Below are 7,067 nucleotides of genomic sequence, written 5' to 3'. Positions count from 1 at the left end.
CTTAGAGTAAGAGTAGTGTTTATTGTCCTGGAGGCTGAAAATGTCATAGAAATATTTTTTATAATACCTAATGTGAATTTCAAATAATACTGTATTAAGCATTTCTTTTCTTTTTTTAAGATTTTATTTATGTATTTAACAGAGAGAGAGAGAGAGAGAGAGTGCGCAAGCAGGCTGAGCAGCAGAGGGAGAGGGAGAAGCAGACTCCCTTGCTGAGCGGGGAGCCTGACATGGGGCTTGATCCCAGGACCCTGGGATCATGACCTGAGCCGAAGGCAGACAATGAAGCATTTATTTTCAAACCACTCTTTAAATACATAAAAAAAGTTTCTTTTGCATGAAACTATGTAAGATATACTAATTCAGTGTTTAATGGACTTAAAGATTTTATTTATTTATTTGAGAGAGAGAGAGACAGAGAATGAAAGCAGGGGGAGGGGCGGGGGAAGAGGGAGAGAGAGAATCTCCAGCAGACTCCCACTTGAGCGAGGAGCCTGACGTGTAGCTCGATCCCATGACCCTGAGATCACGACCTGAGCCGAAACCCAGATTTGGACTCCCAACCAGCTGAGCCAGCCAGGCCCCTCAAGAACACTTTTGAAAACAGAGTAAGCTCTCGAAGATTGTTCTTATTGTCATGGGCCTGGTGATTTCTAATTGAATTACTCCTTTGATCTAGAGATCTACCATGTAGTTGGAGAGGCCAAACATTTATAAGAGAACAACTAGAAAGATTTTAGAACCTGGAACAAATTAATAGGTACCGAGAGGATGTGGCATCAAGATGTTACCACGGAGGAGAAGGCAGGATCCGATTCAAGAAGAGGGTCATGAATAGGTGAGAACTGAGTTTGGTCTCAAAGGACAAGTAAAGTGGGTGAAAACTAAGTGTTTGGGTAGGTAGATGAGAGAGAAGATGGCCAAAACAAAGACTCTTAGATTTTTTTAGAACTGGAGGCCCTTAAAGATGGTGTAAAATAACTAAGGACAGACAGCTTGAGCCTTCTGGTTAAAATTCTAAATCTAGCTGTAGATGGGGCCAGTGAGAACACATAAAATTATGACTTCTGGCTCATTATTTCTTTTGCTACACCAAAATGAGGTAGAAGCAGGTCGTGTGGGCCTTTTGTGGTTTATTTCCCCCAAAGCTGAATTAAAAAAAATTATTTTTAAGAAAGGCTCAAGTAGGGACGCCTCAGTGGCGCAGAGAGTTAAGTGTCTGCCTTTCGCTCAGGTCGTGATCCGAGGGTCCTGGGATCGAGCCCCGTATCGGGCTCCCTGTTTGGCGGGGAGCCTGCTTCTCCCTCTCCCTCTATTGCTCGCCCTGCTTGTGCTCTCTTGCTCTCTCTGTCAAATAAAATAAAATAAGATAAAATAAAATAAAAAGGGCTCAAGTTAAAAACACCTAAGATAAAAGAAAAACAACAAACCCTACACATTTAGTGGTAATTCTCTTCCTGGGAACACACAAGTGTACTTTTATATCTACATTTTCCCACAAGGATTGCAGGATTTCTTTTGTTTTAATTTAAATCATTGCACGTTTTCATTGACCTAAAGTATACTTCTTATATTCTTTTCACTCCTGTAATTTGAAAATGTATGTTTTTCACCCTAAAATCATAATAATAGTCTTTCTGCTTCTTCATATGTTCTGCTTCCTTTAAATAGACTGATAGGAAAGTAAAAAATGCTTTTGTAGTTGGTGGATTTATTATCCATTCTTGACAGTTACTAGAACTGTAATCTGCTTCTCTTAAATTCAAAAGTTGTTGATTGATTGACTTTTGAAAAGAATAGCCAAGAAGGTAAAAAGTATTTAAAAACCTCATGGTATGTCTTCAGGAGTTTGGATTTTGAGATTTATGAAAACTAGGTTAATGGTGTTTTTGAAAGAGAAGCAGAACTTTGCTCTAGAAAGACTTTTGGCTTTCTAATAGCTTCTTGGTTCATTTTCTCAGTGATTATTAGGATGAGTTCAACAGTTTCTAATATTTTCCTTTCTGAATTTGCTGAAAACCAGGGAGAGAGAGCTAGATCCTTCTAGAGGCAGAATTGTTTCCACATAACTAAATTCCCTATCTTTTCCTTGGGCAGGAGCTCCAAAATCTTCCTAAGTGTAGCTTTCTCAGGAGTCCTAACAGCACATACTTGTTCCAAACCTACTTTTTAAGAAAACTTGGCCCTATTCAAAGATGATAAGATGATAGATTTCCCCCACTCTTTCAAACCATTTGTTTAAATTTGGTATTTGTGAACCTGCCATTTGAACTTGTTATTTTTTGGAAAGCTGGACCAGATAGAGAGGTCAGAGGCTTCCTTATTGCCAAGCTGCTATAAGTAACCTGTTCGGAACCAGAAATCAGACAGGCAAAATAGAAAAGTGAGTCTAAATGCGTCATCGGGTAGCAGGTCCATACACTGTTGGGAAGGCTGGTGTGCATCAGTCTAGGTTAGCAAGGTCCGAGGCAGTGTGACTGTGGTGGAGACTGTGGAGTCAGACTGCCTGGGTTCAAATCCCATCTCTGCCACTGTTCCCAGGGTCAGCTGCTATGTAACGACCCCTCCAAAGACAATCTCTCAATATTGTTGTGTCTCCTGATTCTGGGCACTGACGAGGTTCAGTTAGGGTTTCTCTCCAGGTCTCTTATGCACTGTGGTCAGTCAGTGACTGGGGCTGGGGTCATCCCAAAGCCTTAGGAGCTCACATATCCGGCTGTAGGCTGGGTTCTCAGTTGGCACCATCCGCTGGAACATCTAGCCCTGACCTTGCATGTAGACTGAGCTTCCTCATCACATGGCAGCCACGATCCAAGGGTGAGGGCTCCAAGAGAGGCCAGGTTTGAAAGCTGTAGCTCCTTTTACCACCTAGAATCAGAAGTCATACAGCATCGCTTCTGCTGCGTTCTATTCATTAGAATCAAGCCACTAAGTTCAGCCATATTCAAGAGGAAGGCAATCAGACTCCACTCCTTAATGGGAGGAGTGTCAAAGAATTTGTGGACGTATCTTCAAACCACCATTGCCACGTATTAGTTGGAAGACCTCTCTGTTTCGGCTTTCCTTGTCCATAAAATAAGAGCAAGAAAGAAACCTACGTCAGGTTTCGGTGAGGATTAAACAAGAATGGAACAGCACCTGATACTCAATATACCTTAGCTTACCCCATTATCACGTCTTCCGCGGATCTGACTTGATGCGGATAGCGTCATCAGTGATGATACACTTCTAAGCGCATAGAGTCTGGGCAATTGCCACCTTTCCCAACTCTACTGGTGACATTTGACAAATCCCAGTGCCTGTGGTTCTTATGCCTCTGGGAACAGAGTTACTATATATGGTATGAATTCTTTGGTTCACCTCATTTTAGTGACAGTTTCCAGATATAGGTCAGTCCATTTAAACCTGGCCCCATTTATGGCAATTTATTCCATTATAGGATAAAGTAGTTAGAATCATGAGTAATAATTACTGTGCCCACATTGCTTTGAACACCTTAGCCAAGTAATCCTCACCTCACCCAGTGAGTAAGGTTGGAGGAGCACCCTGCCCTCCCCCGGGATGAGGAAACCGGGACCTGGGTCAAGTGGCTTGTTCTAAATTCCACCAAGAGGCAAGAGGCAGGCTGGAGTGAGAAGCTGGAGGTTCTGACTCTCTGGCCCCTCCAACATGCTTAAATAATATGCGGACTAATACCCCATCATTGATCATTACCCAGTGGCCACTGATGCCCTATTTTCAGATACATATGGGTATTTAAAATTCCTTTTATCTATCTTGTATTTTTTTGTAGCAGAGAATTGGCCAGTTTCTACTTAGCATAATGTGAGATATTAAAAACCTTGTAAGTAAAAGGATACTTTGCTACTCAATACAATTCCTTTCTCTTTCGGTCAAATTAATCCTTTCTGATATTCTTGGGTAGCCGAACTTTTTTATCTAGGGCAGAAGGAGCAATTGAGAACACTCCCAGTCTTTGCTGGCATTCGCCCCCAGGCTGCCGCCTAGTTGTCCCCCCCTCCCAGTTATTACATCTCTTGTTTGATGTCAGTAAATTCAGGAGTAAAACAGGTATAAGGGCCGTGCTCTCTCCGTGGGTGCTGAGCGAGGACGCCTCCCCTTTCTTTCTTCTCTTCCGTTCCTGGCCCCATCTAGGCTAGCCCTCGGGTGCGCAGGCTGCCGCTCGCGCTCACCGGGGGGCGCTGTGCAGCCGGCACCGGGCGCCCGGAGGTGAGTCGGCTCGGAGGCGGTGGCTCCGGGTCCTGCCCGTGCGCGGAGGGGCGAATCCCAGGCGGCGAGGTCGCCGCCCCCGCCCCTCGGCCAGCCCCTCCGTCTGCGGGGGAGAGGGGAGTGGCCGCACGCCTCCCGCCGCCGCCGAGCTCTCCGCAGGCGCCCAGCACTCTGCAGTCGGGCGCGCACCGGAGCCCAGCCGCGGCGCGTGGAGGCGGTGTGGGAGCGCGGGGCGCGCAGAGGGCCGGCAGCCGCGGGACAGCGTCCGCCCAGCAGCCTCCGTCGAGCAGCCGCCGCGGGAGCCCCGCAGCTTCGCGGTGGGCCCGCGTCCGGGAGCGCGAGGACGACCAGGAGGCGGAGCGGCGCCCGGCGAGGTAGCGCGAGCGCTTTCCCCCCTCTCCCCTGCCCTGTCCGCTCGCTCCGGCCGCGGCCCGCCAGGGGCAGTAGAGCGGGCGCCTCGTGCCTTTGTGCCCGAGGTGCCCGTGGCCCCGCCGCAGCCCGCGGGGCACGGGGCAGCGGGGGCTGAGGCGCGCTCCCCCGGGCGCGGCGGCGCTGCGGCGAGAACCCGCGCACGCTGGAGGTCGCGCGGGGTGGTCGTGACTCCGCAGTTGCTTCGGGGGCGGGTGGGGGAGAAGAAGGCTTGTAAACTAAGTTGCTCTTACTTTGCCCCATCCTCCTTGTACCTGCGGGCAAAGTGGAACCCAGATCTTCCTCGTTCTCACCCACACCCCCTCCTTTTCTCTGGCCCACAGCTGTTTCCTGGCCCCCTGGTTCTATGGAAGGGCACGGAGTGGCCGCCTCAGGGAAGGAAAGCGTAGGGAGAACAATGGGGCGTCCAGGGGAGTGGGGTTCAGGTGCGGCGTGCCCCGGCGGCGGCGGCGGCGGCAGGGGAGAAGGGGGTCCAGCACCCGATGGGGCGTCCCGCGCGTGCAGCTGCGCTGTGCTCCTTTGTTCCGCCGCGGCGGAGGGGGCTGCCCTGGGTCTCGTTTCCTGCCCGGGATGGGATTGATTCACGGTCGTTGGGAGAGAAGGGGAGGGAGCGGGGCCGGAATGAAAACCAGATTAGGAACCGGAGTCCTGGAGGGTGCTTGCTGGGGCCGGGAAGAGGGTTGGGAAGGGGTTGATGAGAGTGCATTGGAGAATTCATTGCCAACACACAACATTTTGTCCACGGGCCGTGTGGGTTTCTGGAGCTCCTTTGTAATGCTTTGTTCAGACCGGCCAAGCGTTTATTGCCGCAACAAGTTGTGCACTTCCTTGAGTTCTAGGCGCTCCCAGGGTTAGTTTGCTGAAGTCAAATCTTAGTTACTTTGGAAGAAGACTTTTGTTTGTTTGTTTTTGTTCCTGTTAGGGATCAGGGTATTTGTGTGTAGGTGTGTGCCCGTGGACCTGTGTGTGTAGCTAGTGGATATTGGCTTGAATGGGTAGGAGGCAAATTTTATAAAATTGATTTTGACATAAAATAATTTTCTCCATTGTGATATAGTTTAACAATTTTCCGGGAATGTTTGAGGGGAAACCGCTATAAAATTAGACATTGCTAAATAAATGAATCAGATTATGTAACACTGAGTTGAAAAACCCTTTTGCAGGCTTTCTCAGAAAACACACCCCACACACCCCAGTGTTCGGAGTTTGAGTTGAAGACCCACTGCTTCTGTGCTTTCACTCCCCAGTGTGGGCCACCCGAAATAAGAAAGAGAACTCATACCATTATGGTCAATGGGAATTTTTTTTTTAGGGGGAGGTAGAATTAAATGTAATATGGTGGACATTTGTTGAGTGACCCTTTTCTAGATTGGAATCGAGAAACCCAGGAGGAAGGGTTGACCGGGGGAGGGAGCCAGGGGGATTGAATGATGAGTGTTTTTGAATGGGGTATTCCAAGCGAAACAGTTTGGGGAGGAGGCTGACATTTCCAGGCATTCATGGTTTGTGCCTATGGGACACTGGTGGAAGGATCCCAAAGTCGGACTGAAGGTTCGAATTACTGTGGTGATAATTGAGGAGACATCCAGTTCTAGTAGTCTGGCTGCAGGCAGGGGTGGCAGATGACCCAGCGCTTCCTCTTTGACAACTCTGAGGACCCACGGTTAAACCGCCCCACTGGGCATTCAATTTAAGACAACCAAGTCTGAAAGCCTCTTAACCTTGGAAGGGGAATTAGGAGCTTACTCCAGGGGGAAAAAATGTTTCCTGCCCACGAAGTGGTAATGGGAAAGAGCTGTATAAGCTGCTGCTGAGGGTTTGTCTTTTTTCGTGGGGGATGCGGTCACATTTTCAGGCCAGGCTGAGATGCAGTGGGACTTGTCCTCAGGAGCCATTATGCTGTGAAGTTGAAGTGGGATGTTGTCCAACCATCAAGCTGTTTGTTGTTATAACTAACACACTGCCTGGCAAAACATGGTGCCACAGGCAGCAAACAGAGGGAACAGAGGGAGACTTCGTTATTGTTGTTGTTGCCATTTTGGACTTTTCATTTATATTGTGAATTGTTTTGTAAAATATAGCACAGTTGGATTCCTCCCAGCTACTCATCGGAATATACATTAACAACAAGGAAGCCCGAGACTGTGTTAACTGCTACTGGAGACACAGAGGTGGGGGGGGGGGGTTCTCTTACATAGCTTGTCTCTGGCCACAGGCTCTCCCCGTGGGTCTCCCATTGTGTGGTGAGGCTGACTACTGGCTGCACCCCCTTCATGGGTTGGGATGAATCATCACTTTGTCAAGCCTGGTGTTAAAGACTCACTCTCCCGGGTTGCTGCACAGTTATGCAAAGCAAAGAGGAGCTTCTGACCTCAGTGGGGAAGGAGTGGGGGGTAGGAGTGGTTTGG

The 7,067-nt window shown here is 48.6% G+C and overlaps 1 protein-coding gene across 9 annotated transcripts in view; it reads left to right on the top strand.

Moving 5' to 3' along the window:
- Positions 1-4,168: 4,168 nt before the first annotated feature.
- MYO1B (myosin IB) overlaps positions 4,169-7,067 on the top strand; it is a 179,868-nt gene continuing 176,969 nt past the window's right edge. For 7 of the 9 annotated variants that reach the window (XM_032405946.1, XM_032405939.1, XM_032405902.1 and 4 more), the window contains exon 1: positions 4,269-4,604. The gene's annotated coding sequence lies outside the window, so the exon portion shown is untranslated. Of the gene's footprint in view, positions 4,231-4,268; positions 4,605-7,067 lie in introns of those variants that run through there. The other 2 variants (XM_032405920.1, XM_032405893.1) reach the window with 2 other exon arrangements.

The sequence above is a fragment of the Phoca vitulina genome, unplaced genomic scaffold (genome assembly GCF_004348235.1).
Source record: "Phoca vitulina isolate PV1807 unplaced genomic scaffold, GSC_HSeal_1.0 scaffold1, whole genome shotgun sequence".
Taxonomy (NCBI): Eukaryota; Metazoa; Chordata; class Mammalia; order Carnivora; family Phocidae; genus Phoca; species Phoca vitulina.
The sequence above is the reverse complement of the archived record's forward strand: the minus strand, read 5'-3'. Positions and strand labels throughout refer to the sequence as shown.